At 38.3% G+C, this 27,738-nt stretch overlaps 1 protein-coding gene across 2 annotated transcripts in view; it reads left to right on the forward strand.

The window, feature by feature from the left end:
- MND1 (meiotic nuclear divisions 1) overlaps window positions 1–27,738 on the forward strand; it is an 86,101-nt gene that overhangs the window by 21,043 nt on the left and 37,320 nt on the right. The window lies entirely within an intron of this gene.

The following is a 27,738-nucleotide window of genomic DNA, read 5'->3' on the forward strand; positions in this document are numbered from 1 at the left end:
TGAAACACCACTTTTAAAAATGATGCTCCTGGGTTTAAGAAGGTTCAACTTTATGGGGAGTCTTCTTTCAGTCAGTGTTCTTAATTACAAGCAACACTAACTCTGGCTGACATTAGCAGAAAAGAAATTTATTGAAAGATATAAGATAGACTTGCAGAATCATGGGGAAGGGTGGACACACAGTTCTAAAAGTAGGCAGGAACTGAGGGAAGGTACACAGCCAGAACACACCATGAAGCCTTTCTGATGAGGATACTGGTGCCTCAAACACTGCACCGAACTCTGTTGACATTGCTGACCTCAGAAGATAACTCCACTGGCACTTCTGGCTGAAGAACCAGATGTTGCTGCCACCAAAATAAAACAAACAAACAAAAAACCACCAAGAAACTTCTGTAACAGCTCACAATTCTGGAGGTACATGAGACTAGCCAAGCCTTGGCCATGTGCCCACACTCTAGTTATCAGGGGAACTGGGGAAGTAAATAATTGGGGTTTCTAGTTTCTATGGTGGGAGGTAGCTGCCTCCTTTTGGTGCCTGCAATTCGCCAAAATAGGAAGGGGGTTTGGATGCTCCCATGATAGATACATACCCACAAAATAAATCAAGAGAAAAAACTGAAAAAGAACACAGGATTTGAAGTCAAAATAACAACAACAGATTTATTGGATACTTACTTTCCTCTGTGTGCCAGATACTGTTCTAGGCATTTGGAATCCATTAGCGAACAAAGAATGGAAGCAGGAAACCAGGTAGTTAAGTTCTTGGAATCATCCAGCTATGAAGTAATGGTGGTTTGAACCAAGGTCATAGCAGCCCACCTACACCCCCACAGCCCTAGGCAACCACTAATTTACTTTCTGTCTCTAGATTTCCTTGTTCTGGACATTTCATATGAATGGAATCACATAATATGTGTCTTTCTTGACTTGCTTCTTTCATTTAGCATAATGTTTTCATGGTTCATCCATGCTGTAATATGTATCCGTATTTCATTCCTTTTTACGGCCAAATAATATTCCATTATTTGGATATACCACATTTTGTTCGTCTCCTCATCAATTGATGGCCATTTATGTTATTTCTACCTTTTGACTGTTATGAATAATGCTGCTATAAAATTTCATGTACAAGTTTTTATGTGGACATATGTTTTTATTTCTCTTGGGAATTTCTGGGTCATATGATAACATTATATTTCATTGATTGAAGAACTTCCAGACTGTTTTCTAAAGTGGCTGCACCATTTTGCATTCCTACCAGTAGTGTATGAGGGTTCCAGTTTCATCACATCCTCACCAAAACTTGTTGTTACCTGACTTTTTGATTCCAACCATCCTAGTGGATTTGAAGTGGTATCTCATTATAGTTATGACTTTCATTTCCCTTATAACTAATCATGAGCATCTTTTCATATGTTTACTGGCCATTTGTATATCTTCCTTAGAGAAATGCCCATTCAGATCCTTTGCCCATGTCTCATCTCTTAAACATGATGCTGCACTTTTAAAATTATTATTAGAGTATCATTGATTTATAATGTTGTGTTAGTTTCAGGTGTACAGCAAAGTGATTCAGTTATATGTGTGTTTGTGTGTGTGTGTGTGTGTGTGTGTATTCTTTTTCAGATTCTTTTCCATTACAGTTTATTATAAGATATTGAATATAGTTCCCTGTGCTATACAGTAGGAGCTTGTTGCATATCTATGATGATGCATTTTTTTTCCTTGCTAGGAAACAACATGCATATTCATCACTCAGGATTTTTTTTTAAACTTAGTTATGCAATTAAAAGCTTTATACAGGGTAATTTATTTTTAGGCCTTGTTCCATTTTCCTGTCTTCATGATTTTTTGTTCTTGCTTTTATCCACTTTGAGAATTCTCTTGTCTTTCCTTTCTCCCTAGCCAGTTCTAAACATCTCCCCTCAGAAACCTTCTCAAGCTCCCATAGCTTACTGTGTTCTTGCCCTTCTATAAACTCCTGCAATATTTTTGGTTTTATCATAAATAAAATGTATGACTTTGGCAAATACTGCTGGTTGCCTGTCTAATAAACATTGCCCCCTTCTTCATTACTAACAAAACATTTACTATGCTGAGGGAGCAGTGTGTCTTGCTAAAAAATGTTTATCTTCCCAGATTCCCTTGCATCTAAGAATGGCAGTGGGAAACACTTTTGATGAATGAGATGTAAGTGGAAGACTAGCTTGAGGTTTCTGAGAAAATGTTCACTTTCCTGATAAGGCAAAACCCCTTCTTCTTTTCTGTGATATGGACATGAGATCATATTGTGACACTAAGGTAACAAGTGTTAGGATGAAGACGTTGCCTAAGAATGGCCGGGCCTGGATTAAAAGGGCTTGGGTCTCTGGTGGCATTTTGACACACTGCACTAGCCTTGGACTGCCTTACCTCTGGACTTCATATTGCATAAGAAAATTAAGCCCCCATTTAATGTAGTTTTAGTCAAATACTCTCTTTGTATTCTAAAAGTATATATCCAAAATGGATAAATTTGCTTTGAAGACTTTTTTTATATAAATGTGACTTAGATTTTATATTAGTTATCTATTGCTGGAACAGAACTGCATACCCCAAAACTTCATGGCTTAAAGAAACAAACATTCGTATCTCACAGTTTCTGTGGATCAGGTTTAGTTAGGCTCAAAGTCTCACATGAGGCTGTAGTTTAGTTAGGCTCAGAGTCTCACATGAGGCTGTAGTCAAACTGTTGGCCAGGGCTGCATTCTCATCAGAAGGCTCATCTGGGAGAAGATTTACTTCTGAACTCAATCTTAATGGTTATTGGATTTAGTTCCCTACAGGCTATGGGGCTGAGGTCTTCAGTTCCTGGAAGGTTATTGGACTGATGGCCTTAATTCCTTGATAGCTTTTAGCCAGCTGCCTCCCTCGTTCCTTATATCATGGGCTTCTCCATAGGACAGCTCACAATGTGGCAGCTGCCTTTCCTCAGAGGAAATGTGTGTGGAGAGTCCAAGACAGAAGCCACAGGGTTTTTTGTATCTTAATCTTGGAAATGACATCCCATCACCTCTGCCTCATTCCATTCCCTAGCAACAAATCATTAAATTTAGTTCACATTCAAGGAAAGATTATACATGGGCATAAATACCAAGAGGCAAGGATCATTGGGACCACCTTAGAGGATACATATCACAGATTTTTCATTCTTTTTACTTCCCAAATGTATAAATCTTTTTTTTTTCCTTTTTTTTTTAGTTTATTATTTATTTATTTATTTATTTATTTATTTACCTATGGCTGTGTTGGGTCTTCATTTCTGTGCGAGGGCTTTCTCTAGTTGCGGCAAGTGGGGGACACTCTTCTCTTCATCGCAGTGCGCGGGCCTCTCATTATTGCGGCCTCTCTTGTTGCGGAGCACAGGCTCCAGACGCGCAGGCTCAGTAATTGTGGCTCACAGGCCTAGTTGCTCCGCGGCATGTGGGATCTTCCCAGACCAGGGCTCGAACCCGTGTCCCCTGCATTGGCAGGCAGATTCTCAACCACTGCGCCACCAGGGAAGCCCCAAATGTATAAATCTTATCTTTTTGATTATTTTTTAAAAAATAGCTTTATTGAGGAATAATTGACATACCAAAATTGCTCATATTTAAAGTTTATATACTGATAAGTTTTGACATATATATACATCCATGGAACAATCACCACCATCAAGATAAGGAGCATACCCATCACCCCTAAAATTTTCTTCATTCCCCTTTTTAATCTTTGTCTCCTGCCCACTGCCCTCCCCCACCCCCCAATACACACACACACACACACACACACTGCTTCCCTTGCCCCCATCCCCAGGCAACCACTGATTTGCCTTCTGCCATTATACATTAGTTTATATTTCCTAGAATTTTATATTAAGGGAATCATGCAGTATATACTCTATTTCCTGGCTTCTTATACTTAGCATAACTAAGATGTATCCATGTTGCTGTATATGTTACTCATGCATTTTTATTGCTGAGTGGTATTTCGTTGTATAGATTTACAACAGTTGTTTACCTGTTGATGGACATTTGGGGGTTTTGTTTGTTTTAGTTTGGAGTTATTATAAATAAAGCTTCTATGAATATTCGTATATGTCTTTGTATGAGCATATGTTTTCATTTATATTTTGTAAATACCTAGGGACGGAATGGCTAGATCATATGGTAGGTGTATATATAACTTTTTAAGAGATTGCCAAGACTGTTTTCCAAAGTGCCTGTGCCATTTTAGATTCCTACCAACAGTGTATGAGAGTTCTGGTCTCTCCACATCCTCATTAATACTTGGTATGATACCCATTCTAATAAGTATGTAGTGATATCTTGTGGTTTTAGTTTCCATTTCCCCGGTGACTAACAGTGTTGAGTATTTTGCATGTGTTTGTTTGTCATCCATATATCTTCATTGATGAACTGTCTCTATACAGATCTTTTGCCTTTTTTTAAATCTATATGTTTGTTTTTATTATTACGTTTAGATAGTTCTTTGCACGTTCTAGGTACAAATCCTTTATCAGATAAATGCTTTCCAAATGTTTTCTCCCAGTCAGTGATTCGGTTTTTCATTTTCTTAACTGTGTTTAGGAGAGTTGAAGTTTTAAGTCTTAGGGAAGTCCAGTTTATTAACTTGTTTCTTTATGGTTGGTGTTTCTGGTATTGTTTCTTACCTTCTTCCAGACAGTTATTCATGCCTGAAACTAGCCATAACAGGTGCTGATTAAGCATTTCTTTTTTGACTTTGTAAACCAGAGATAATCTGGCCAAATGTATGCATTTCATTTCTTCGCCTCTGGATTTAACATAATCTCTATTTAGCAAGTGAAGGAGTTTGGCATAAAAAGCAAGCAAGAGATTCTTGCTAGGGTAGTGAATCTATTTTTAATAAGTGAACTTAATATCACTGTTTATTTATTCTGAATGAGGGATAAGATGTTCTAATTAGTTACTGTCAATATACTCCTTTCCCTACTGGTCTAAGAGTTGGCTTCCAGTGTGCTTTGTGACATACTCCTATCCTCACAGCCCCATTTATAAGCTGGAGGTCAAAGCTTAATCTCACACACTTGCTCAGAAGTCACAGTTCAAGTCATAGGCAGTAGGTCCTATACCTTCTGTTCTCAGCACTGCAGAGTGAGATTTTGATATGTCGTTCATAAAAGATTTATATCATTTGGCATTTGCTATAAATATTAAAAAACACACACACAAAAAAACTCAGTACCAAGAAGCAAGAAGAACTACAATCCTGCAGCCTGTGGAACACAAACCACATTCACAGAAAGATAGACAAGATGAAAAGGCAGAGGGCTATGTACCACATGAAGGAACGAGATAAAACCCCAGAAAAACAACTAAATGAAGTGGAGATAGGCAACCTTCCAGAAAAAGAATTCAGGACAACGATAGTGAAGATAATCCAGGACCTCGGAAAAAGAATGGAGGTAGAGATCGAGAAGATGCAAGAAATGTTTAACAAAGACCTAGAAGAATTAAAGAACAAACAAACAGAGATGAACAATACAATAACTGAGATGAAAACTACACGAGAAGGAATCAATAGCAGAATAACTGAGGCAGAAGAACGGATAAGTGACCTGGAAGACAGAATGGTGGAATTCACTGCTGCGGAACAGAATTAAAAAAAAGAATGAAAAGAAATGAAGACAGCCCAAGAGACCTCTGGGACAACATTAAACTCACTAACATTCGCATCATAGGGGTCCCAGAAGGAGAAGAGAGAGAGAAAGGACCCAAGAAAATCTTTGAAGAGATTATAGCTGAAAACTTCCCTAACATGGGAAAGGAAATAGCCACCCAAGTCCAGGAAGCGCAGAGAGTCCCATACAGGATAAACCCAAGGAGAAACACGCCAAGACACATAGGAATCAAATTGGCAAAAATTAAAGACAAACAAAAATTATTGAAATCAGCAAGAGAAAAACAACAAATAACATACAGGGGAACTCCCATAAGGTTAACAGCTGATTTCTCAGCAGAAATTCTACAAGCCAGAAGGGAGTGGCATGATATACTTAAAGTGATGAAAGGGAAGAACCTACAACCAAGATTACTCTACCCAGAAAGGATCTCATTCAGATTTGATGGAGAAATCAAAAGCTTTACAGACAAGCAAAAGCTAAGAGAATTCAGCACCACCAAACCAGCTCTACAACAAATGCTAAAGGTACTTCTCTAAGTGGGAAACACAAGAGAAGAAAAGGACCTACAAAAAAACCCCAAAACAATTAAGAAAATGGTCATAGGAAAATACATATCAATAATTACCTTAAACATGAATTGATTAAATGCTCCAACCAAAAGACACAGGCTTGCTGAATGGATACAAAAACAAGACCCATATATATGCTGTCTACAAGAGACCCACTTCAGACCTAGGGACACATACAGACTGAAAATGAGGGGATGGAAAAAGATATTCCATGCAAATGGAAATCAGAAGAAAGCTGGAGTAGCAATACTCATATCAGCTAAAACAGACTTTAAAATAAACAATGTTACAAGAGACAAGGAAGGACACTACATAATGATCAAGGGATCAATCCAAGAAGAAGATATAACAATTATAAATATATATGCACCCAACATAGGAGCACCTCAATACATAAGGCAACTGCTAACAGCTATAAAAGAGGAAATCGACAGTAACACAGTAATAGTGGGGGACTTTGACACCTCACTTACACCAATGGACAGAGCATCCAAAATGAAAATACATAAGGAAACAGAAGCTTTAAATGACACAATAGACCAGTTAGATTTAATTGATATTTATAGGACATTCCATCCCCAAACAGCAGATTACACTTTCTTCTCAAGTGCGCACGGAACATTCTCCAGGATAGATCACATCTTGGGTGACAAGCCTCAGTAAATTTAAGAAAATTGAAATCATATCAAGCACCTTTTCTGACCACAACGCTATGAGATTAGAAATGAATTACAGGGGAAAAAACGCGAGAAACACAAACACATGAAGGCTAAACAATACGTTACTAAATAACCAAGAGATCACTGAAGAAATCAAAGAGGAAATCAAAACATACCTAGAGACAAATGACAATGAAAACACGATGATCCAAAACCTATGGGATGCAGCAAAGCAGTTCTAAGAGGGAAGTTTATAGCTATACAAGCCTACCTCAAGAAACAAGAAAAATCTCAAATAATCTAACCTTGCACCTAAAGGAACTAGAGAAAGAAGAAAAAACAAAACCCAAAGTTAGCAGAAGGAAAGAAATCGTAAAGATCAGAGCAGAAATAAATGAAATAGAAAGAAAGAAAACGATAACAAAGATCAATAAAACTAAAAGCTGGTTCTTTGAGAAGATAAACAAAATTGATAAACCGTTAGCCAGACTCATCAAGAAAAAGAGGGAGAGGACTCAAATCAATAAAAGTAGAAATGAAAAAGGAGAAGTTACAACAGACACCGCAGAAATACAAAGCATCCTAAGAGACTACTACAAGCAACTCTATGCCAATAAAATGGACAACCTGGAAGAAATGGACAGATTCTTAGAAAGGTATAACCTTCCAAGACTGAAGCAGGAAGAAATAGAAAATATGAACAGACCAATCACAAGTAATGAAATTGAAACTGTGATTAAAAATCTTCCAACAAACAAAAGCCCAGGACCAGATGGCTTCACAGGTGAATTCTATCAAACATTTAGAGAAGAGCTAACACCCATCCTTCTCAAACTCTTCTAAAAAATTGCAGAGGAAGGGACACTCCCAAACTCATTCTATGAGGCCACCATCACCCTGATACCAAAACCAGACAGAGATACTACAAAAAAAGAAAATTACAGACCAATATCTCTGATGAATATAGATGCAAAAATCCTCAACAAAATACTAGCAAACAGAATCCAACAACACATTAAAAGGATCATACACCATGATCAAATGAAATTTATCCCAGGGATGCAAGGATTCTTCAATATACGCAAATCAATCAGTGTGATACACCATATTAACAAATTGAAGAATAAAAACCATATGATCATCTCAATAGATGCAGAAAAAGCTTTTGACAAAATTCAACACCCATTTATGATAAAAACTCTCCAGAAAGTGGGCATGGGGGAACCTACCTCAACATAGTAAAGGCCATATATGACAAACACACAGCAGACATCATTCTCAATGGTGAAAAAACTGAAAGCATTTCCTCCAAGATCAGGAACAAGACAAGGATGTCCACTCTCACCACTATTATTCAACATAGTTTTGGAAGTCCTAGCCACAGCAATCAGAGAAGAAAAAGAAATAAAAGGAATACAAATTGGAAAAGAAGAAGTAAAACTGTCACTGTTTGCAGATGACATGGTACTATACATAGAGAATCCTAAAGATGCCACCAGAAAACTACTAGAGCTGATCAATGAATTTGGTAAAGTAGCAGGATACAAAATTAATGCACAGAAATCTCTTGCATTCCTATACACTGATGATGAAAAATCTGAAAGAGAAATTAAGGAAACACTCCCATTTACCTTTGCAACAAGAAGAATAAAATACCTAGGAATAAACCTGCCCGGAGAGACAAAAGACCTGTATGCAGGAAACTATAAGACACTGATGAAGGAAATTAAAGATGATACCAACAGATGGAGAGATATACCATGTTCTTGGATTGGAAGAATCAATATTGTGAAAATGACTATACTACCCAAAGCAATCTACAGATTCAATGCAATCCCTATCAAATTACCAATGGCATTTTTTACAGAACTAGAACAAATCATCTTAAAATTTGTATAGAGACACAAAAGACCCCGAATAGCCAAAGCAGTCTTGAGGGAACAAAACAGATCTGGAGGAATCAGACTCCCTGACTTCAGACTATACTACAAAGCTACAGTAATCAAGACAATATGGTACTGGCACAAAAACAGAAACATAGATAAATGCAACAAGGTAGAAAGCCCAGAGATAAACCCACAAACCTATGGTCCACTAGTCTATGACAAAGGAGGCAAGGATATACAATGGAGAAAAGACAGTCTCTTCAATAAGTGGTGCTGGGAAAACTGGACGGCTACATATAAAAGAATGAAATTAGAACACTCCCTAACACTATATACAAAAATAAACTCAAAATGGATTCGAGACCTAAATGTAAGACCGGACACTATAAAATTCTTAGAGGAAACATAGGAAGAACACTCTTTGACATAAATCACAGCAAGATCTTTTTTGATCCACCTCCTAGAGTAATGGAAATAAAAAGAAGAATAAACAAATGGGACCTAATGAAACTTCAAAGCTTTTGCACAGCAAAGGAAACCATAAACATAAAAAGACAACCCTCAGAATGGGAGAAAATATTTGCAAACGAATGAATGGACAAAGGATTAATCTCCAAAATATATAAACAGCTCACGCAGCTCAATATTAAAAAAACAAACAACCCAATCCAAAAGTGGGCTAAGACCTAAATAGACATTTCTCCAAAGAAGACATACAGACGGCCAAGAAGCACATGAAAAGCTGCTCAACATCACTAATTATTAGAGAAATGCAAATCAAAACTACAATGAGGTATCACCTCACACCAGTTTGAATGGGCATCATCAGAAAATCTGAAAACAACAAATGCTGGAGAGGGTGTGGAGGAAAGGGAACCCTCTTGCACTGTTGGTGGGAATGTAAACTGATACAGCCACTGTAGAGAAGAGTATGGAGGTTCCTTCAAAAACTAAAAATAGAATTACCATATGATCCAGCAATCCCACTACTGGGCATATACCCAGAGAAAACCATAATTCAAAAAGACGCATGCACCCCAATGTTCATTGCAACCAGGTCATGGAAGCAACCTAAATGCCCATCGACAGATGAACGGTTAAAGAAGAGGTGGTACATATATACAATGGAATATTACTCAGCCATAAAAAGGAACGAAATTGGGTCATTTGTTGAGACGTGGATGGATCTAGAGACTGTCATACAGAGTGAAGTAAGTCAGAAAGAGAAAAACAAATATCGTATATTAACGCATATATGTGGAACCTAGAAAAATGGTACAGATGAAGCAGTTTGCAGGGCAGAAATTGAGACACAGATGTAGAGAACAAACATAAGGACACCAAGGGGGGAAAGCGGCGGGGGGTGGGGTGGGGGTGGGGGTGTGCTGAATTGGGCGATTGGGATTGACATGTATACACTGATGTGTATAAAATGGATGACTAATAAGGACCTGCTGTATAAAAAATAAAATAAAATTCAAAAATTCAAGATAAAACTCAGTACCATTTCACCAACCTAAACCTACTTTATTCTCTCACTGAAATTTGAGGGGAATGTCAGTATCATACTATGCCCCTCAACCATGGCTTTGAAGGGTGCTCATCATTTTAGAGAAGCAATATGGCTTAATGGGAAGAGAAGTAGTTAGAAATCAAACATGGATTGAAATCACAGTTTCACTTTTTACTAGTTGTAAGGATCTTGGAAAAATTTCTTATGCTCTTTGAAACCTTTAAAGTTTCCCAATTTGTAAAAAAAAGATTATAGCTACTTCAAAGGGTTGAGTGGATTAAGTGGTATATGTAAAGTGCCGGTGTACATAGGCACTCAGTTATGTAGTGGCTGGAGATTTGACTAAATTATTACTCACCCAGGAGTATATACTGTAAGTTTATTTGTTCAGTTAGAACAAATATTTGAGGGTCCACTATGTGCAAAACATTTTACCAGATACTGGAGGTAATTCGAAAAAGTAGAAATCAAGATCCATGCTTTATTAAGAAAGAACCTGTAACCTGTGCTGAAGATAAGATATATACACATGAAATAGTAAAATGAAGAGTGAAAAGTGTTATGTGGCTGACTGCCTGAATGAGTGATAGAGATTAAAAATACTGCAAGAGATGGTGGGATTTATATAAAGATAGAAGTCACTCAGTTAATTTTGAATTGAAGCAGATTCCAAATTCAAGTGCACTGAAAGATCAGTTTGTTCAGCATACTGCCAAAGTAAAATGTTAACTTCTTTTGAGTTTCTTGTTAATTACTTCCAGATTAGCGAGAGGGAGGTCTTAATTTTTTTTTTTTTTTTCCGTATCATTCTGTTCTGCTTTGCTTCTGCCAGTGATTCCAATTACGTACAGGAATGTACTTGTCTCTTGAGAATGGGCATTCTTGTAGCAAGTCTGAAAATTAAATCAAGAAACATTTCTTTTTCTCTCTTGCCTTTAGGTTGTATATGTTGATCATTATTAAAGACAGTCTAAAAAGCCTCATGGTTATAATTTATGTTTCTCTTTAACATTTTCTAAGATAGCAAATAAGCCATCAACTGTGTGTGGATTGTATTAACTGCTTCTACAGATATTCACTGTGTGCCTCTGTACATGCTTGGTGCTAAGTTCTTTGAGCAATATAAAAATAATAGAATATGTGTTTCATGTTGAGATAATTTATACTTTACTTGGTAAGGGAAGATAAATACCTTACATAGTTAATTAACTTTTAATGAAAAGATGTTAATTAGCTTTTATGGAAAAAAGTCTACATAGTTAAGGGAGACTTCTTAGAAATAATTATTTTGAGCTGGAAGTTGCCTAGATTTAGATGGATGGAGGAAATTACTGAGGGGAACAGAGGGAGCCACTGATGCTGTTGTTGGTAACGGTAGCCAGAATTTACTGAGCAGTCAGCCAGGGACAGTTTTAAGAGTTTATCTTAGTCCATTCAGGCTGCTGTAACAAAATGCCACAGATTTGGTAGCTTATAAACAACAGACATTTATTTCTCATGGTTCTGGAGGCTGGAAGTGAATGAGAATTAGAGGAAACAAAAGATGTGAAGTTAGTCTTGATAACAGTCCACTGATTCAGAGAGTTTCATTAGTGCTGCAGCAAGTCTATGTAGCAGTTTTTAACTGATTTTTTTAATTTAAAGGGTCAGAATTACGGAAATCATACTCTTTGTTTTCTTGCTCTGCTGAGATCTTCCTTAGTTCTTCACCAAGTTCTGGTTTTCAACCTATTTATTACTAGTGGAAGGTAGTTTGGGGGACAGATTTTCTAGGAGTCGGGTTATGATACATTTTGAAATCCACACTGAGTCGGATTTCAGACACAGTGTATGGGTTTTGGGAGCCACTAATAGATTCTCAGGATAACTTAAAAAAACCTTTTTACCAGTTTTTAGAAATGAGTACAGATCTTCCTCCACTTACAGAGGGGTTATGTCCAGTAACCCCATGGGAAGTTGACTATGGCAAGTCAAAAATGCATTTAATACACCTAACCCACCGAACATCATAGCTTAGCCTAGCCTACCTTATAAGGGCTCAGAACACCTACATTAGCCTACAGTTGGGCAAAATCATCTGACACAAAGCCTATTTTATAGTAAAGTGTTGAATATCTCATGTAATTTATGAATACTGAAAGTGAAAAACAGAAGTGTTGTCTGGGCACAGAATGGTTGTAAGCATGTTGGTTGTTTACCCTGGTGATGGTGTGGCTGCCTGGGAGCTGCCGCTCACTGCTGCCCAGCGTGCAGCATCACGGGGAGTATGTGCTGCCTGTCACCAGCTGGGACAAGATCCAAATTCCAAATACAGTTTCTACTGAATGTGGATTGCTTTTGCACCATCATGAAGTTGTAAAATTGTAAGTCAAACCATCACAAGTTGGGAACCATCAGTATATGGAATTCTTTATTGGTAAAACTGAGTGGATAAAGAGTAAGGCCACTCTTGGGCTGTGTGGACAAGTTGAAATGTTTTTGAATAAAAATAGGCATTACCTCTATTGAAATTCATTCAATTCAGTAAATGTTTAGTGAATGCTTGCTATGGCAGGCATTGTGACTAATGAGAGGGATATAATGATAAATTAGGTAGTTCCTGTCCTCCAGGACTTCAGTCTAGTGAAGAGACACACATGTCAACAAATCTCTGCAATATGGTGTGATAATGTACAACATGGAAGAGGATGGCAGAGGGTGAAAGTTAGTTCTGCTGAGGAACGGCTTTACAGTTAAGGAAGGAGACATTTAAGTTCATTCTGGAAAGATGTATGGGAGTCCATAAGGGAGCTGAGGGTGAAGGGCATTCTGAGTACAGAGACCTGTATGTTAAGGCAGTGTAGCACAGTGGTTTAAGAGAGTGAACTCTAGACCCAGACTCTCTAGATTCAAATCCAACTTCTTCCATTTACTAGGAACCTCTTGTACCTCTGTTTTCTCATCTATAAAGTGGTCGTCATATTTCCTACTTCACAGGGTAGTTGTGACAATTAAATGTGTTGTATATAACTGCCTACAACAATGACTAATCCATAGTAAGTGCTTTAGCTTTTGTTATTATATGCCAAGACCAGATAGATGTGTATAGACTACATAATGTATGAGAGAATCTTGAGTTGTTTTGTACCGCTCAATTGTGCGTGAGGGATGAATGAGCCAAAGCTAAATTGGTAGGCAGATCCTGATAATGAAGGGCTCTGTGTATCTAAGCTGAAGAATTTTGAGTAGGAAGTGAGACCATCAGAACCTTATTTTAGAAAGATGCTTCCGCTGGCAGTATGGAGGCCACATAAGGCGTGTGCACTGTGAAATTGCCCAGCTAGTCGTTGTCCCAGGCCCACTCTGCTCCAGAAAACAGAGGCAAGAGTGCTTCTTTGCACCTCCTGTGCCATGATGGTGTGGACAGTACCTGTGAGGCTGCTTCTTCCCAGGGTTCCAGACAGGAAGCGATAGGTTTTCTCTGTTCCTATACCCTCCAGGTTTTCTAGGGGCTCTGTAGTTGTACTCCTTTATCTGTATTTGTAGCTAATCTTACAATACCAGAGAGGGTAGATGAGGGCCCTTATCAGAAACCCTCAACAGTGTCTAATGTTCTTCCTTTCCTCTTAGACTCTCCTGTCTTCAGTTTGTCATTTGAAGAGGACAGAACAGGACTGGTTCTGGCTGGTCTTATATTTTTCTGACTTAAACCTAGACTTTGACTTTTGAAACAACAAAAAGAAAAAAATCTCATGGTTCCTCTTTGTGCTATCATTGAAGTTTGTTCATGCTCTGTTAGAGCATTTATCACACTTGTCTTATTTACACATCTCCCTCTTGTATTGAGTGTGAGTGTCTCAAACTAAAAGCCATATTCAACTTTCTCTCCCCAAAACCTAGTACTAAATCCTGATGTAAAGTAGGCATTTAACCATGTAAACAAATGAATGAATGAACACATCAGACAACTGACCAGCTTCTAAACCATGTTCTTGTTAGCCTGAAAGTTGTATGTTTGATCAAGAATGCTTTTGTCTAAAAATAATGGAATATCTGACTAACAGTGGCTTAAATAAATGGAAGTTTATTTTTCTCACTTATAGTCTAGAGGTAGGTATCTGTTAATGTTGATCGGTGGTTTAGTGGTATGTCCGTATCTTTGTGGTCCTCTTGGCCTTTCCATCATGGTCATGAGATGGCTGCCACTGCTCCTCTTGTCATATCTGAAGGATAGTATGGAAGAGGGGAAAGGGAAGTGGCTGGAATGTCTGTCTTTGCAGGAAAACAAAAGCTTTCTCAGAGCTCTCCAACAGACTTTGGCTTACCTCTATAGAGTGAAACAGTGTCACATCTCTCTGTAGAGGAGACTAGGAGTGGAAGTGGGTAAAAGGGAGGAAGGAGGTTGGGGATGGCTTAGTTGAGTCAGTCAACCAAAAGGGTTGACTGCAGGCGTAGTGTTATAAATAGGATGTTATTTTGTGAGAGTATAAAGTTCTGTAACTGCAGCACGATTGATCAGATAAAAGTGTTTAATGGTTATGTAACCTGTTCCCTGTGAATACATGGGTTATACAGAAAGTGCTCTGCTTTATCGTTGATTTTTTCCCGTTTGGTTGTAGGGGTGATACAGGGCATCAACAAAATAATATATGTGTTTTTATATTTCCTTGAAATAGGGAAGTACTTGGCCAATATCTTATTTGTTGTATAGATAATCTCTTTTTTGCTATTTTTGCTGTACAAATATATTTTCATTGATATGTGTTCACATTTTGTCTGCTGAGATTTTTTAAATATCAGAGGCTCTTATTTATTTTAGAAATTTTAGTTTCTGCATTGAAAGGTTCTTCTTGATCAAAAATACCATTTTATTCTAATCCCTTGTTTCAAAGTATTAGCATTAGGGGACTTCCTTGGCGGTCCAGGGGTTAAGACTCTGTGCTTCCAATGCAGGGGGCGCGGGTTTGATCCCTGGTCGAGGAACTAAGATCCCACATGCTGCACGGCACGGCCAAAAGCAAAACGAAACAAAGTATTAATATTAGCTAGGTATATGCTTTATAGCTCAAAATATAGTTTTTTTTCCTTGGAGATGCCTCACTTGAAATTGTTCTGGACATTGTGTATTTGTATTTAGAATGTTAACAAATTTAATGTATTAGTATGATGCCCAGAGGAACAGGATTCTCAGTGAAAAACATAGGCTTTGGTATCCAGATGACCTGGATTAAACCAGCAATATTGCCATTTACTACCTGGTCAAATTACCTAATCTCTCTGGATCTCAGTTCCTTAATCTGTAAAATGGCAATATCAAAACCTCCAATGAGGTCATGTATATACTGCATCCTCTACAGGCCTGGCTCTCTAAAGGCAGTCATTGGTAGCTATTATAACAGGTAAGTGACTCTTGACAGTGGAGAGTACACAGAGACTGTATGGCTTGTTGCATTTGTAGTTTGTTGCTCGTCATTGTTTTTATTTACATGAAGAAAGAAAAAAGAAAATGAAGAAGAATGTGACAATTTTTTGTAGTGACATTACTTCTTTAGTTAGGATTATCAGGTTATGTTCAGTTTATTAAAATAAACTGATTTGTTTCGTAGAAGATAGTGCAACTTTCTCTCTCAAAAAGAGTTTTATATTTACCTCTCCATGTCAAAGCTCCATATCCCTTTGTTAATGAGACAAGAATTACATTGTTTTCCTGTAGTAAGCCAGAGGCTCATCACCTAATGGCATAATCACATTATAAACTTCCATAATTACGCTTAACTAATGTTCCAAAATGGACTTTTCTTAGGAAATAAAACTGTGAGAAGTAATATACATCAAAATCAAGCCAGTTTTTCTCAGTGGAATTTCTTTCTATCTTTATTGTATTGGATATTACCTCTTCAAATAATTTTCAATAAGGATTAAAAGTCACCACTAGACATTTTAATGATTCCATTCTTGATTTATAATTTTTAGTATCTCTTCCAGATAAGAAGGAACTTTTATTTTTGTAGCATTTGATATCACAAAGTTCACATATATATAAAAATGGTAAACAGTTGGCAACTTTTTATTTCTCCTTTTAATAAGCTAAATTACAAAGCTACTTCCTATTTGTAGTTCTTAAATAAAATTACCAGTTCTTTTTGGAGTTTTGATATTGCATTCTACTTGATGGAAAAGACTGAGAGCATCAGGTCTTAGCTTTTCAAACTTTCTCATATACAGATGTTCATTTATTTTTCTACTTCCCCTATCCCTACTTTCTTCACCAAGGCCACCTGTGCTTGATCACACCTATGGCAAGTCTGTGTGTTTTTCGTTGCTTCTTTCTTACCAGCTTACTCTTCCTTTCCTGGATTTTTCCAGTATCTGAATTTGAAATATCCTCAGATACTCACAGTGCTGAGAAAGTATCACCACACCTTCTGGCAGACTCTCATTTTCTGTCTGTCACTGTGACTCATGTGTTTATTTATTGAGCAGACTCTGGGCCAGGCACCATTCAGGGTGCTTGGGTCATGCATCAGTGAGCAAAACAGACAAAGACCCCTACCTTTGTGGAGCTCACATTCTAGTGGAGGGAGACAGACATCAAACAATAAACATCACTAAGCAAACTATGTATTGTATGAAAAAGTGGTGGGTATGTGAAAAAAAAATTTTAAGTAGTACTAGAGTTGGGGGGTGGGGTACAGATTTAAAATAGAGTGGTCAGAGTAGACCTTGAGGAAGTGAGATTTGAAGGAGGAGAGGGAGTTAACCTGTGAATATATCTTGGGGAGAAACATCCAGAGAGAGACAATGTTTGGACAGAGAAAACAGCCAACACAAAGGCCTCAAGACACCAGCATACCCAGTAAGTTTAAGAAACGTCAAAGAGGCCAGTCTGGCTAGAGTAAGTATAAGTGAAAGGGAGTAGTAGAACTCAGAGCAGAGAGATAAAGTGGGAAGGTGGCCGGGCAATGTAAGGCCATCCGTGCTGTCGCATGGTTTTTGTCCTGAGTAAAATGGAGAGCCATTCGGTCCTTCAGCGAGTTCTTGTGAAGTACACACCATACTGCAGCGTGTACTGTGGCACCATGCTAGGCGCTGGACATAGAGAGACTAAGACATAGCCCTGTCCTCCGTGAATTCATACTTTAGTGCAGAGACTAGACCGTAAATAAATTGAGCTAATTAATTAACGCGTGTTCAGCAAAAGAGGAACGAGCAGGCACTATTATAGAACGGAGAAGAGGTAGCAAATTCTGTTTTGCTTTTGATGCCTGCTGCCTCAGTTTCTTCTCTGGAATTTCGCTGCTTTTAGTGCCAACACTTAATGCTTTCAGTGCCGTTCTTCTGCCTTACTCTCTTCATAACCCCTTCCTTCTAACAGTTTTGATGAGGTTGACTGTCTCTTAGAGCTCTTTTTTTTTTTTTTTAAATAAATTTATTTATTTTATTTATTTATTTTTGGCTGTGTTGGGTCTTCGTTGCTGTGTGCGGGCTTTCTCTAGTTGCGGCGAGCGGGGGCTACTCTTCATTGCGGTGCGCAGGCTTCTCATTGCGGTGGCTTCTCTTATTGTGGAGCACGGGCTCTAGGCGCATGGGCTTCAGTAGTTGTGGCACTTGGGCTCAGTAGTTGTGGCTCACAGGCTCTAGAGCGCAGGCTCAGTAGTTGTGGCGCACGAGCTTAGTTGCTCTGCGGCATGTGGGATCTTCCCGGACCAGGGCTCGAACCCGTGTCCCCTGCATTGGCAGGCGGATTCTCAACCACTGCGCCACCAGGGAAGCCCTCTTAGAGCTCTTTACTCTTGATAATTAATCTTTCTCTGACCATTCTGCTTTCGTTTACTACTGTTTTCTTCTCTCCACTTCATGTTCTTCAAGAATCATTCTAAAGGATGTTTTCTTCTCCATACTTTACTCCCTTAGATCAGGGGTCCCCAACCCCCAGGCCACGAACCAGTACCAGTCCATGGCCTGTTAGGAACCAGGCAGCACAGCAGGAGGTGAGCAGCGGGCGAGCAAGCAATGCTTCGTATGTATTTACAGCCACTCCCCATTGCTCGCATTACCTCCTGAGCTCCACCTCCTGTCAGATCATCAGTAGCATTAGATTCTCATAGGAACCTACTGTGAACTGCGCATGTGAGGGATCTAGGTTGCACGCTCCTTATGAGAATCTAATGCTGGATGATCTGAGGTGGAGCTGAGGGAGTGACGCTATCGCTGGGGAGTGGCTGCATATACAGATTATCATTAGCAGAGAGGTTTGACTGCACAGAGGCCATAATAAATCAGTTGCTTGCACACATATCAAAACCCTATCAGTGAGTGGCAAGTGAAAACAAGCTCAGGGATCCCACAGATTCTGCATTATGGTGAGTTGTATAATTATTTCATTATATATTACAATGTAATAATAATAGAAATAAAGTGCACAATAAATGTAATGTGCTTGAATCATCCCGAAATGATCCCCCCTTCCCCTGGTCTGTGGAAAAATTGTCTGGTGCCAAAAAGGTTGGGGACCACTGATCTAGGCTGTGTTTTAGATTCATGACTCTATTGCTTCATTCCCATTTTATTTAAAAAAAATTTTTTTTTAATTTATTTAATTTTGGCTGCGTTGGGTCTTCGTTGCTCTGCGTGGGCTTTCTCTAGTTGTGGTGAGCGGGGTCTACTCTTTGTTGTGGTGCGCAGGCTTCTCATTGCAACGGCCTCTCCTGTTGCAGAGCATGGGCTACAGGCACACAGGCTTCAGTAGTTGTGGCACATGAGCTCACTAGTTGTGGCTCACGGGCCCTAGAGCGCAGGCTTAGTAGTGTGGCATACGGGCCCAGTTGCTCTGTAGCATGTGGGATCCTCCTGGACCAGAGCTTGAACCTGTGTCCCCTGCATTGGCAGGTGGACTCTTAACCACTGCACCACCAGGGAAGCGCCCCATTTTATCTTTATTTTTATTGACTATATTCCCCATGCTGTACATTTCATCCCCATGACTCATTTATTTTGTAACTGGAAGTTTGTACCTCTTCATTTCCCTCACCTATTTCACTCGTCCCTCACCCGCTCCCCTCTGGCAATCACCTGTTCCTTCACTCTATCTATGACTCTTTTTCTGTTTTGTTATATTTGTTCATTTGTTTTGTTTTGTTTTGTTTTGTTTTTTAAAATTTATTTTTATTTATTTATTTTATTTATGGCTGTGTTGGGTCTTCGTTTCTGTGCGAGGGCTTTCTCTAGTTGTGGCAAGTGGGGGCCACTCTTCATCGCGGTGCGCGGGCCTTTCACTGTCGCGGCCTCTCTTGTTGCGGAGCACAGGCTCCAGATGCGCAGGCTCAGTAGTTGTGGCTCACGGGCCTAGTTGCTCCGCGGCATGTGGGATCCTCCCAGACCAGGGCTCGAACCCGTGTCCCCTGCATTGGCAGGCAGACTCTCAACCACTGCGCCACCAGGGAAGCCCTGTTTTGTTTTTTAGATTCCACACATAAGTGAAATTATATGGTATTTGCCTTTCTCTGACTTATTTCATTTAGTATACCATCTGGGTCCATCCATGTCATTGCAAATGGCAAGATTTCATTCTTTTTTGTGGGTGAGTAATATTCCTGTGTGTGTGTGTGTGTGTGTGTGTGTGTGTGTGTGTATCATCTTCTGTATTCATTCATCTATCGATGGTGGGCACTTAGGTTGTTTCGTATGTTGGCTATTGTGAATATCGCTGCAAAGAGCATAGGAATGCATATATTTTTTTGAATTAGTGATCTTGTTTTCTTTGGAAAAATACCCAGAAGCAGAATTGCTAGATCATATGGTAGTTCTAGTTTTAATTTTTTGAGGAACCTCCATACCTTTTTCCATAGTGGCTGCCCCAATTTACATTTCCACCAACAGTATACAAGGGTTCTCTTTTCTCTGCATCCTCACCAACACTAGTTATTTCTTGTCTTTTTGATGATAGCCATTCTGACAGGTCTGAGGTGATATCTCATTGCGGCTTTGATTTGCATTTCTCTAATGATTAGTGATATTGAACATCGTTTCATGTGTCTGTTGGCCATCTGTATATCTTCTTTGGAAAAAATATCTGTTCAGATCCTCTGCCCATTTTTTAATCGAGTTGTTTGTTTTTTGATGTTAGATTGTATGAATTCTTTGTATAGTTTGGATAGTAACCCCTTATCAAATATATCACTTGTAAATATCTTGTCCCATTCAGTAGGTGGCCTTTTTGTTTTGTTGATAGTTTCCTTCACTGTGCAAAAGCTGTTTAGTTTGATGTAGTCACGTTTGTTTACTTTTGCTTTTGTTTCCCTTGCCTGAGACATACCCCCCAAAAAATCTTGCTAAGATCCATGTCAAAGAGCATATTGCCTGTGTTTTCTTTTGATAGGTGTATGATATCAGGTCTTACATCTAAGTCTTTAGTCCATTTTGAGTTTATTTTTGTATATGGTGTGAGAAAGTTCTAGTTTGATTCTTGTACATGTAGCTGTCCAATTTTCCCAGCACCATTTATTGAAGAGTTGGCTTTTCTGCATTGTATATTCTTGCCTCCTTTGTTGTAGATTAATTGACCATAAGTGTGTGGATTCATTTCTGAGCTCTCTATTCTGTTCCATTGATCTATGTGTCTGTTTTTGTGCCAGTACCATACTGTTTTGATTACTGTAGCTTTGTAGTATAGTTTGAAATCAGGGTGCATGATACCTCTAGCTTCGTTCTTCTTTCTTTAGATTGTTTTGGTTATTTGGGGTCTTCTGTGTTTCCATACAAATTTTGGAATTATTTGTTATAGTTTTGTGAAAATTGCCATTGGTATTTTGATAGTCTTGTTTTGAATCTGTAGATTGCCTTGGGTGGAATGGTCGTTTTAACAATATTCTTCTAATCCATGAGCACAGTATATTTTGTCTTTAATTTCTTTCGTCAGTGTTTTATAGTTTTCCAAGTAAAGGTCTTTATCTCCTTAGTTAGATTTATTCCTTGATGTTTTACACTTTTTGATGCAACTGTAAATGGTAATATTTTCTTAATTTCTCTTTCTGATAGTTCATTATTAGTGTATAGAAACACAACAGATACTTTATATTAGTTTTGTATCCTACAGCTTTACTGAATTATTTTATTAGTTCTAACAATTTTTTGGTGGAATGAAAGCTGTGATAGTGAGCATTGTTGTCTTGTTCCTGATCTTGAAGGAAATGCTTTCAACTTATAATCATTGAGTATGATGTTGTCTGTAGGTTTGTCATATACGGCCTATATTATGTTGAAGTATGTTCCCTCTATACCCACTTTGTTGAGAGGGTTTTTTATCATAAATGGATGTTGAGTTTCGTCAAAAGCTTTTTTTTTGCCTCTGTTTAGATGATCATATGATTTTTATTCAATTTGTTAATGTGGGGCTTCCCTGGTGGTGCAGTGGTTAAGAATCCAGTTGCCAATGCAGGAGACACGGGTTCAAGCCCGAGTCTGGGAAGATCCCACATGCTGTGGAGCAACTAAGCCCATGCACCACAACTACTGAGCCTGCGCTCTAGAGCCCGCATGCCACAACTACTGAAGCCCGCGTGCCATGACTACTGAAGCCCATGTGCCTAGAGACTGTGCTCTGCAACAAGAGAAGCCACCGCAATGAGAAGCCCATGCACCGCAACAAAGAGTAGCCTCCGCTCGCCGCAACTAGAGAAAGCCCACACACGGCAACGAAGACCCAATGCAGCCAAAAATTAAAAAAATAAAATAAATTCTTTTTAAAAATAAAATAAAAAATTTGTTAATGTGGTGTATCACATTGACTGATTTGTGTATATTGAGCCATCCTTGCATTCCTGGGATAACTCCCACGTGATCATGGTTTATGATCCTTTTAATGTGTTGTTGAATTCGTTTTGCTAATATTTTGTTGAGGATTTTTGTGCATATGTTCATCAATGATAGTGGCCTATAATTTTCTTTTTTTGTGGTGTCTTTGTCTGGTTTTGGTATCAGGGTGATGCTGGCTTCATAGAATGAGTTCAAAAGTGTTCCTTCCTCTTCAATTTTTTAGATTAATTTGAGAAGTATAGGCATTAATTCTTCTTTGTATGTTTGGTTGAATCCCCTAGTGAAGCTGTCTGGCCCTGGACTTTTGTTTGTTGGAAGCTTTCTTCTTTCTTTTTACTGATTTAATTTTATTTCTGGTAATTGGTCTATTTATATTTTCTATTTATTCCTGTTTCAGTCTTGGGAGATTGTATGTTTCTAGGAATTTATCTATTTCTTCTTAGTTGTCCATTTTATTGGCATACAATTATTCATAGTAATCTCTTATGATCCTTTGTATTTCTGTGGTGTCTGTAACTTCCCCTTTTTCATTTCTGAATTTATTTATTTGAATCCTCTCTCTGTTTCTCTTGATGAGTCTGGCTAAAGGTTTATCCGTTTTGTTTATCTTTTCAATGAACCAGCTCTTAGTTTTATTGATCTTTTCTATTTTGCTTAGTCTCTGTTTTATTTATTTCTGCTCCCCATTGCATTTTAAGTTATTTTTTCCCATTTTTTTAAACTAGAGATACATATGACACCAATGAAAGCTTTTCAAAATTGACGTGAAATAACTAGTGCTAACATACTTAACTGATAAAAATCTAGGCTTTAAAATAATACTCCAGTCTTCTTAATTGAGTTTATTCTTTCCATTAGAGTCTCGTTTTTGAAGAATTACCATTTAGAAGAATTTAAATCCTGAGATTTTAGCTAGCCTTTGTAGCCCCATCTTAAGTAAATACATGTTTTCTGTTAACATTTTTGAAATGGGGGGGAAAAGCCCTCAAAGCCAGGCAGCCACTCTTGACATACTAAGGACCCGCAGACTGGACCATAGCCTTATATCCTCAGTTCCTTTCCCTAGCTCTGCACACTCTTCTGGGAGGTCTCATCTACTCCTATGGCTTCCATTGCCACCTGTATACTTCTGATTCCCTGGTTTTATCCCCTGCCTATACGTCTGCACTGAACTCCACACCTGTGTATTCAGCTACTTACTGCACATCCCTACTTGAATGGCTGGCAGGCAACTCACATTCAGTTTGTTCAAAACTCAGTTCTTTACCCAAACCTGCTCCTCTGTGTCTTATAGACTCTGAAACTACTATCCCCTTAGTCGCCCAACAGAAACCTGGTAGTTACCTTAGTTTTTTTTTTCTCTCCCTTTTCTCCACACCCAGTGGGTTCCAAACTCTTCTGATTCAACATACTTATATGTCTCAAATCTCTCCCTTCCTCTCCCTCTTCACTGCTACTGTCTTGGCTTAGACTCTCATTATCTCTGGCTCAGAATTTTGAATTAGTGTCTTTACTGAGCTCCCTGTCTCCAGTCTTCACTTTCTTCCATCTGCTGTAGTAGTGTCTTTTAATGCCATTTGGATGGTTTCCTGTTCCTGAATAACAAGTCCAGATTCCTCAACCTGACTTTAAGGCTCTCTGTAATCTAGCTCCTGCCACTGGCCAGACTAATAACCTGCTGTTACCCTTCTACAACCCTACACACCAGTTTAACCAAATTGTTTACATTGTTTCCTGAATGCTGTTCATTTATTTCTTGTGTCTTCACATGCTGCACCTGGCTGGCTCTTTTTACTTGTCTACCTAACAAACTCCAACCTGTCCATTAACCAGAGATATTTAAGACCTGTGTCAGAAATCTTTTCTTCTGGGAAGTTTTTATCCCCTCCTCAGCAAGTTCAGTACTACTTTGTGCTTTGTCTCTCTTACATATATTTCTTTTATAGGGTGAAGTCTTTATGTGCCGTATTACCACAGCAGACATTCTGAGAGCAGGGATATCTTAACCATGTTTTATCCCCAGCATGGAATGCAGTTACTGAGAGACATAGAAACAAAATACATGTTATTGAATGAATGAGTAAATCAATACAGCACTGCCTAGTCTCAGTCCTAACTATTGTATACTTGGTCTAGGAGCCTTCCGCCCGGACACATTGATATCAGAGATCTGGACTGGCTTCTCTGATGGTTTTTGGCTTTCCCTTTTTGGATGCACGTAGCTACTGCAGCAGCTATATCTTCCCATGACAGTGTCCAAAGCAGGAATAATGATGGGCTTTCTTCTTATACATCTCTCTCTTTTTATGCAGGAGGAAAATCCCAGAATGCCCCCTTTCCCTAATAGGCTTCCCTTTATTGTCTCATTGGCCAAGTCTGAGATACATGCTCATGCTGGAAGGGTAAGCCATCATAGTTTAACCTCTGGGACCTGTTAAATGGGAGGGGACCCGTTCTCTCTGAGCACACTGCCATCCCAATCTGAACAAAGTTGGAGTTCTGTTCAAAGAACAAAAGGCTTTAGACAGGCAACTAACAGGATCCACAAAATTATATCTTTAAGCACTTAAAAGTCATGTCTTTTAAATTGAATGTTTTTATTCTCTGCACCATCTCAGATAATCAAGAATTAAATAAAAAAAAAAAAAAAAAAGAATTAAATATATTTGTTGAGGTTGAGTGACTCAAAACTTGTGGGTAGGTGAGGGAAGTATGTAAACAGGATTTTTATTAGTAAATAATTTTAAATAATAAAAATTATAGTAGTTAATATTACAACTTGAAACTTGCAGGAATTTTTACCATAGAACTTAAGATTTCAGTGATTTATTTTTTATATTTGTTTGTTTTGCTTTTGTAGTAGGTAGCTTTGGGCTAGGCTTCTGAACCTTCCCCCAGTAATTCTCCTTTGCTGTTGGATTTACTTGCTGGATGAGTTTGAGAAGCCTGACTCCAGAGATATAGAATTCCCTATACCATACCCAAAACATTCTTCTGTGCTTCATATGGATTACAGGTTTATAACAGCTATTCTCATTCATAACTGTTTTCTGCCCAAATCAGCCAACCTGGAAAGACTTATTTTACAAAAAACTGGACCTACAATTTTGATGTCATGCCACCAAGTGGTGGCAGTGTCAAAGTCATATATATCCTTAGCTTCCTGGGATAGCCCTAATTTCATTTGTCTTGTTTTGCCCTCAAATAGTATATCAGTATTTTGTACATTTTAATATTTCAGTGTTCATAATGTCTCTGGCTGTTTTATATATTTAGAAGTTTCACAAAAATAACCCTATTAGTTGGGTGCTTTTTTTGTTTAAAGTATGGTTCTTACTTGACCAAAGGGCATGAGTCCGAACTTCCAGGCCTGCATTTCATCAGATTCAAATATAGGGCTTTGTTCAGGTTCCCTAGTATTTATATTTATTTATAACCATAAATTTCCTAGACTATAACTTTTTTAAAAATTTCGATTGGATGCAAAGAAACCTCAATTTAAATTTTTGTTAATTACTATAGTTTTTAAAGTTAAATACATTTTTACCTTTTCAGTAATTTCTAACACTTAAACTTGCCACAAATCTTAGTTTGGTTGGCTGCTCTCAGCTCTTGAGTTAGTTTATACCATCCAAATGTGTTAGGTTGCTCTCTTCATTGTGCTAAAGCTGCTTAGGCTGTGGAAGAGAAGGCCTTCGTTTGCTTTCTTAATCCTTTAAAATCCAAGTTCTCTTGAATCTTTTCAGTATAAGAGGCAGAAATAGAAAAAAAAAAAGGAGAACATCATTCTCTTAAAGAGATCAAAGCCTTTATGGACAGCTACTTTATTCAGCCACTATTTCTCAGCACTGTTGTCTCTTTATGACTTTTTCTTTGGCTTTATAAATTTAAGGTGAAGTTTATTATAACGTATATTTGAGCTTAACTTAAGCTCTTTAACTGATGCTTCTTAGCAAGTAATTTGTTGTGTTTTCAGTGAGTAGATTCTAATGAAACTAAATTACTTAAACTGAATAACTTATTGGATCAAAACATTTTAAGTAGTATTTAAGTTAACATTTTTATTAGAAATTTCAATAGTGGACAATCTTAATTCCCACAAGAAGTATTCATATATGTTAAGAGTGAAATGTGAGCATATCATTTCCCACTGCTCTTGAGAGACAATAGGAAAATAAGCAATTTCTTATGTAAAAGTAATTTGCTGATTTTAGCATCTATGTAGATCTATTGGTAGATTCTCTCAATTATTACAATACATAAAAGTAAGAAATGGGCCAGCAATCCTGGAGTTTTTTGCATACATGAGTGCCCCTGTGGACTACATGTGAGCCAACACTCAAAAGTGAGAGAACAAGAGCCCATCTGGGGGCACGTTATATTCTGTTCCAGAGGGCATTGAAACCTAACACAGAGAGAGAGAGAGAGAGAGAGAGAGAGAGAGAGAGTGTGTGTGTGTGTGTGTGTGGAATGAATCTGAAAAACCAGGCTGGGAGTGGGTAGGAGGCAAGCTAAGGAAAGGGGACAGTGAGCGGGAATGTTGTGTAGCCCCCAGAGCAATAAAATGTGTCTTCTGCATTATGGAGATTACAGATAGTGGAACCCTGGGTTCTTACTACAAAGAAGCCAGGAGCGCAGCCATGCAAGAATTCAGCAAACATGTCAGGCCCAGAGAGCACTGAGACATCTTAACAGTAAGATATTTCGGGTCCCCTTTACTTGTTCTGTTCTCTCTCCCCTTCTCCAGGCTTGGTAGAGGTGGGGAACAGGAGGCAGAAACTTCAGTCAGTGGACTAAAGGGAGGACAGAAACTCTAGGCCAGGAAAGAGAAAAGGACAATGCACCCTTTCCAGCAAAACCCACCGGCAGCCAGCAGTTGCTGAAAAGGAGAGAAGTCTTACCTTTAAATCAAGATTTGAAGTGTTGATTATTATGTTAGACATTCTAATTTCTGAATTAAGGCTTTGTTTGGCAACTTAAAATAATTGTAGATCTTGATTTAGAGTGATGAAAAACATCATGGGACTCCCAACTCTTCATTTAGTGGCAGAGGAAGTACTTCCCTCACTGAGCTGTTCCTAAAATGGCAGATGTGGGGGAGGAATTAAGTTGCTTCTCTGGTTTTACCCTATGAGTACAATGCAAAATATGTATAGGTTATTTCTTAACACAAAGATATTAATAATACAGATCTGCTCATCTTTATAATTAATTTTAAATCTCCCCTTGATTTAAAAAAGTTTACTTGTTAAACAATTCTGTCATTCCAAATAATTTCAGGGTTTCCCTTACACCAAGTGGATTTTGGGTTTTCTTCTCAGATGTATTTCTTAACAGATTCCCTATCTAGGACATATTCTTGCCCACAGCACTGAAAGATAATAATTCCTATTTATTTTCACTATTGTTTGAGGTCCTATTACTAAGAAAAAATGGAAGTTAGCAGACAATTCGTAGCCCCTACTACTTAGCCCTCATTTCTGAGTTTGTCATATTGGAACCCAGTTCTCATGTCTGACGAGTCTATGTTCCTCCATAACTTTGTATCTAACTTCCCTCCCAGTATCATTTGGATTTTGCATGACTTTGGCTTTCAAAATATCTGAATGACTTCTAATTGGATTCTGCATAA

This window comes from Balaenoptera acutorostrata, chromosome 5, assembly GCF_949987535.1.
Source record: "Balaenoptera acutorostrata chromosome 5, mBalAcu1.1, whole genome shotgun sequence".
Taxonomy (NCBI): domain Eukaryota; kingdom Metazoa; phylum Chordata; class Mammalia; order Artiodactyla; family Balaenopteridae; genus Balaenoptera; species Balaenoptera acutorostrata.